At 43.6% G+C, this 6,556-nt stretch overlaps 1 long non-coding RNA gene across 1 annotated transcript; it reads right to left on the bottom strand.

The window, feature by feature from the left end:
• Nucleotides 1–706: 706 nt before the first annotated feature.
• On the bottom strand, nucleotides 707–6,146 carry LOC129463820 (uncharacterized). The gene is made up of 4 exons (XR_008651295.2): nucleotides 5,999–6,146; nucleotides 5,401–5,695; nucleotides 2,752–2,781; nucleotides 707–1,186 (listed from the first exon to the last, which is right to left on the bottom strand). It is a non-coding gene; the product is annotated as an uncharacterized lncRNA (long non-coding RNA).
• Nucleotides 6,147–6,556: the final 410 nt, after the last annotated feature.

Here is a 6,556-nt window from a genome sequence, read left to right as displayed (position 1 = left end):
AATTAATGGCTCATGTAACAGGGAATTCTAGTATTTATGAATCAGTCACAGTCAAGTTTTAAGAAGAAAATTGCAAAACGTGAAGCTGGCTTCTGACAAGTCCATCTAGGGATTCCAAGAAGGGAATCAGGACTCTGTGGGTTCCTATTTTGGCTCCCTGATCTCTGCTGGCATAACTATTAGGTGGGCTTCTTCCATATGGGAGCAAGACAGTTGCTGTCAGCCTTAGGCCTTCATCATGCTAACAGGTTGAGAGCCTAGATTAAAGAGAGCTGTCTTTCATGATAGATCTGCCAAGAGTCGCAGGGAGGACTCTGAGTGGCCTGGGGTGGTGGGAGGGGACAAGATAATCTCATCTGAATCCAGAAACTGAGGATGATTTCTTCAGGAAGGAGGGAGTGGTACGCCCTAAATAAAGTGGTAATGAGCAGATAAGAGCCCTGTATCCACTAGAGTGGGGAAGCTGGGGGTTTGGTTTGTGCAGCTGCTTAATCTGGCAGTGAGGAAATCTTTATGAAGTTCAAGATCTTCTTATAGAGTTAGAAGGATAGCCAGCCTTTAGATCAGGGGCTGGCAAACTTTTTCCATAAAGGCCAGAAAGTAAATATTTTAGGCTTCATGAACCTTGTGGTCTCTGCCCCAGTTACCCAACTCCACAGTAATATCACTAAGCAACCATAGACAATACCTATACAGTGAACATGGCTGTATTGTGATGAAACTTTATTTACACAAACAGGTGGCAGGCTAGATTTGTACCTGGGAGCCACAGTTTGTTGACCTCTGACCTAAGTGAGTGATTTTGGTAAACTGGGTGAGTGGTAAGAACCATAGAATAGAGTTCAAACAGGACAAGTTTAAGGGAGTAACACAAAGGGATAAAAAGAAACTACAGCCGTCTTATGTGAATATGTAGTGTTGACAGAAAGAGATGAAGGAGCCATCCTGGACTGTGGGCTGTAATACATAATTGTAGTTCAAGATAAAGGCAAGGTCCAAAATACATCTATAACTGGTAAGAGCACAAGGAGATGAACCTGTCTGCAGAGGATTCAGGCCTTCCAGGAACATCACTGTGGACCTTCATGAAAAGGGGGTCATAGAAGACCATCTGTAAGAATCATGAGCTCTGGAAGGTCAGGGTGCAAGTTTATTTTTTTTCTTTGTGACCCCAACAGTGTTCCCACTATAAGAATATAAAAGAATCATTTAGAAAATACTTGTTTATAAGTCAGACACAGGCAAGCTTTAATAGAGAATACTGAGTTTTAATAATAGAATTATTTAGAAAATACTTAGGCAGAGCATGGTGGCGGCTCACATCTGTAATCCCAGCACTTTGGGAGGCTGAGGTGGGAGGATCACTTGAGGTCAGGAGTTCGAGACCAGCCTGGGCAACATAGTGAAACCCGTCTCTACTAAAAATACAAAAATTAGCCAGGCATGGTGATGCATGCCTGTAATCCCAGCTACTCGGGAAGGTGAGGCAGGAGAATCACTTGAACCCAGGAGGCGGCGGTTGCAGTGAGCTGAGATCACGCCACTGCACTCCAGCCTGGATGAGAGTGAGACATTGTCTCAAAAAAACAAAAACAAAAACAAAAAAATATAAAAATTAGCCAAGTGTGGTGACATGCACCTGTAGTCCCAGCTACTTGGGAGGCTGAGGTGGAAAGATCACCTGAGCCTGTGGAGGTCAAGGCTGCAGTGAGCCATGATCACGCTACTGCACTCCAGCCTGAGCGACAAAGTGAAACCCTCCAACCAAAAAAAAAAAAGCCAGGTAAAGTGTGTAGCGGTATGTGCCTGTAGTCCCAACTACTTGGAAGGCTGAGACAGGAGAATCCCTTGAGCCCAGGGGTTCCAGGATACAGTGAGCCATGATCACGCCACTGTACTCCAGCCTGGGTGACACAGAGAGACCCCGTCTCTAAAAAAAAAAAAAAAAAAACCTTAAAAATATAGGGAAATCAGCTGGGCGTGGCAGCTCATGCCTGTAATCCTAGCACTTTGGGAGGCCAAGGCAGGCAGATCAGTTGAGGCCAGGAGTTCGAGACCAGCCTGGCCAACATGGCAAAACCTGTCACTACTAAAAATACAAAAAAATTAGCCAGGCATGGTGGCACAGACCTGTAGTCCCAGCTACGCTGGAGGCTGAGGCAGGAGAATTGCTTTAACCTGGGAGGCAGAAGTTGCAGTGAGCTGAGATTGCCCCCTGCACTCCAGCCTGCGTGACACAGCAAGATTCCATCTCAAAAAAAAAAAAAAAAAGAAAGAGAAATTGGCACTTATATACCACTAGTAGAAATACAAATTAGTGGCCGGGCACGGTGGCTCACGCCTGTAATCCCAGCACTTTGGGAGGCCGAGGCGGGCGGATCACGACGTCAGGAGATCGAGACCATCCTGGCCAACATGGTGAAACCCCGTCTCTACTAAAAATACAAAAAATTAGCCGGGCGAGGTGGCGGGCGCTTGTAATCCCAGCTATGCGGGAGGCTGAGGCAGGAGAATGGCGTGGACCCTGGGGGGCGGAGCCTGCAGTGAGGCAAGATCACGCCACTGCACTCCAGCCTGGGCGACCGACAGTGAGACTCCGTCTCAAAAAAAAAAAAAAAAAAGAAATATAAATTAGTATGATTTTCCTAGAGGGACCTTTAGTGAAACAAGAAAACCTTTCAAATCTTCATACTTTTTAAATAAATTTTTACTTTGAGATATTATACTTAGGATATAATTACAACTACTTACAAATGTATATATGAAGATGAGATCATATTGCTGTTTATAAGAGAGAAAAAATAGAAAAATGCTTGAAATACACAATTATAACCATTTGGCTAAAAATTATGCTACAATCACAGAATGGTAGAAATTCTATCTAGCATTAAATTATTGCGCAAATTGATATTGACATACTTATGAAAGATGTTGATGGTTCACATATGGATAAGCGAGAAAAGCAAGTTATTGGAAAGTATTTATATTATGATAACATTTTTCATTCATGTATACGTAGAATTCTGCTTCTGGAGGGTTATGGCTGACTACTTTATTTCAGAACAATCCTGCCATTAAAAATGACTAGAAAAGCTAGACAGAATAATTAACAAGGGAAAACCTAAAACCCATGTGCTTGGAATTATCAGAGAACTAGCAAGGCAATTTGTAGAGCCAAGATCCAGAAGAGACGGAAGCTAAGAGGCAACCCTGGCACCAGGCACCGCGTCTCTCCTTGAGGCAGTTGCTAATTTGGAAGACAACCGAGTGGCAAAAGGGAAAAACAGAGGCTTAGCACTTTGACAGGGCCAGGTGGGCACAGTTTGGGTTTCAGTGCCTTCTATGGAAGAGAAGTTCTGGCGAACAATCCAGGCTTTTGATTGGGACCACAAGGCACTCCATTCTTAGACTAAGAGTGAACGGAAAGTAGACTAACTCTCACAAGGAATGAAGTCCAGCTTCAAATCAGCTCAAAAAATTAGATTAAGATCATATGCCCCTAGCCCACTTCTATTTATTTATTTATTATTTATTTATTACATTGAGATGGAGTCTCATTCTGTCTCCCAGGCTGGAGTGCAGTGGCGCAATCTTGGTTCACTGCACCCTCTGCCACGGGGGTTCAAGCGATTTTCCTGCCTCAGCCTCCCAAGTAGCTGGGACTATAGATGGGCGCCACCATGCCCAGCTAATTTTTTTGTATTTTTAGTAGAGATGGGATTTCACCATGTTGGCCAGGCTGGTCTTGAACTCCTGACCACAGGTGATCCACCCGCCTCGGCCCCGCAAAGTGCTAGGATTACAGGCGTGAGACACCGTGCCCGGCCTCCCCTAGCCCACTGTATGGCGGAAGTAAACATAAATCCTCTCTGGAGGAAGATACTATCATCTAAAGCCTCAAACCATCTCTATATTTTTTCATACACAATGTGTGGTACTCAATAAAAAATACTCCAGGCAAAGTAGAAAAGTTGCATAGAACTTACAAAATAAAATCAGGTATACAAGAAGACAACACTTGACAAAAGCCGGGAGAAGAAGCATACAATGAGAACTGATGCATAGGAGACATGGAAGTGCTGAGCATGAAATTAGAATCAACATGACTAACGCATTCAAGAGATTAAATGACAAGACGGAGAATTTTGAGACAATTGGAAACTATAAAAAAGAGTTAAAATTCTGGCCAGGTGTGGTGGCTCATGCCACCAACCTTGCAGTGAGCCAAGATCATGCCACTGAACTCCAGCCTGGGTGACAAAGCAAGACTCCATCTCAAAAAAAAAAAAAAAAAAAGAAAGAAAGAAAATCTACAAATGAAAATACAATAGTTCAATGTTAAAAACAAAACAAAACCAAACAAAAAAAACTAATGGGGTTAAAAGCTGATTAGGCTGGGTGCGGTGGCTCACACCTATAATCCCAGCACTTTGGGAGGCCGAGGCAGGCGAATCACCTGAGGTCAGGAGCTGGAGACCACCCTGGCCAACATGGAGAAACCTCATTTCTACTAAACATACAAAAATTAGCCAGGTGTGGTGGCACATGCCTCTAGTCCCAGCTACTTGGGAGGCTGAGGCAGGAGAATCACTTGAACCCAGGAGGCAGAGGTTGCAGTGAGCTGAGATCACGCCACTGCACTCCAGCCTGGCTGACAGAGCAAGACTCTGTCTCAAAAAACAAACAAACAAAAAGAGCTAATTGGATACAACTGAAGAGAGATTTAATAAACGGAGAAACAGGGTGTGTGTGTTTTTGTGTATGTGTGTGTATGCACTGATGCACTGATGCTCAATATATAATGTTGAATAAAAGAAGGCAGGTATAGGCCGGGCGCGATGGCTCACGCTTGTAATCCCAGCACTTTGGGAGGCCGAGGCGGGCGGATCACGAGGTCAGGAGATCGAGACCACGGTGAAACCCCGTCTCTACTAAAAATACAAAAAATTAGCCAGGCGTGGTGGTAGGCGCCTGTAGTCCCAGCTACTCGGAGAGGCTGAGGCAGGAGAATGGCGTGAACCTGGGAGGCGGAGCTTGCAGTGAGCCGAGATTGCGCCACTGCACTCCAGCCTGGGTGACAGGGCGAGACTCCGTCTCAAAAAAAAAAAAGAAGAATGCAGGTATAAAAGAATACTATAAATACCAAGGAATACTGCATGGTTCTACTTACATAAAGTTCAAAATCAGACAAAACTAATCTATAGTGTCAGACATCCACAGAGTGGTTACATTTAGGAAAGATAAAGAGAACAAGGTGTGGGAATTAAGGGGGGATGGGGGGGTTATGTCTTGACCTAAGGTATGGTTGGTTACACTATTGAATCCACTTTGAGTTATTTATCAAGCTGTTCATGATTTGTGTATTTCTCTCTGTGTGTTACATGTCAGTAAAATGCTTACTAATATATATGTGGGCTAGGGGTGTGGTGGCTCATGCCTGTAATTTCAGCAACTTGGGAAGCCAAGGCAGGAGGATCACTTGAGCCCAGGAGTTTGAGACCAGCCTGAGCAAGGTGGTGAGACTCCATCTCTACAAAAAATTAAAACATTTATTCAGGCATGATGGTGCACACCTGTAGTCCCAGCTATTCAGGAGGTTGATGTGGGAGGATTGCTTGAGCCCAGAAGGTTGAGGCTGGAGTGAGCCAAGATGGCACTGTAGTACTCCAGCCTGGGCAACAGAAGGAGACCCTGTCTGAAAAAAAAATAAAGTAAAATTAAAAAATGTATATACACACATATAAATCTGAAATGCTATTAATAGAGGTTATCTTTGAGCAGTATGGGTAAGTTTTTTGTTTTTTTCTACAGTAGTCATGGATTCTTTTTGAAAAAGGAAATTGAAAAAAGAAAAAGATGGCCGGGTGCGGTGGCTTATGCCTATAATCCCAGCACTTTGGGAGGCCAAGGCAGGCAGACCACCTGAGGTCAGGAGTTCAAGACCAGCCTGGAATGCAACATGGTGAAACCCCATCTGTACTAAGAATACAAAAATTACCTGGGCAAGGTGGCGGGCACCTGTAATCCCAGCTACTTGGGAGGCTGAGGCAGGAGAATCCCTGGAACCGGGGAGGCAGAGGTTGCAGTGAGCCAAGATCACACCACTGCACTCCAGCCTGGGGGACAGAGTGAAACTCCATCTCTAAAAGTAAAAAGAAAAAAGAAAACAAAAGAAAAAGAAGAAAGTAAATGCTGACCAGTATTTATTTATTAAAATTCTTCTGATGCCAGAGTAAAAGGAAAAGGCATTTAGATTTGGTTTTAGAAAGAACCTCCTAGATCTAAATGTAGTTAAACAGATAAAATCATGAATCCTTCTTCCCTGGAGGCCTTTCAAAATAGCATAATTGTTATGTATGGTCTTCACTGAAGCTGTGGCTGTAAACCAGAGAACCTCTTAAGATTCATTTTGAATCTATGATCCTATAGTTTTTGATATGAGACAGATATAGTCAAGGATATTCTTTTATGGTAGGTTTATCTTAAAGCAGTGAGCTAGGGAAGGGCCAGGAAAAATATGTAATTATATCTTCACAGTCTATAGAAGTCCCATAAT

Source organism: Symphalangus syndactylus, chromosome 15, assembly GCF_028878055.3.
Source record: "Symphalangus syndactylus isolate Jambi chromosome 15, NHGRI_mSymSyn1-v2.1_pri, whole genome shotgun sequence".
Taxonomy (NCBI): Eukaryota; Metazoa; Chordata; class Mammalia; order Primates; family Hylobatidae; genus Symphalangus; species Symphalangus syndactylus.
This window is presented reverse-complemented; position numbering and strand designations above follow the sequence as displayed.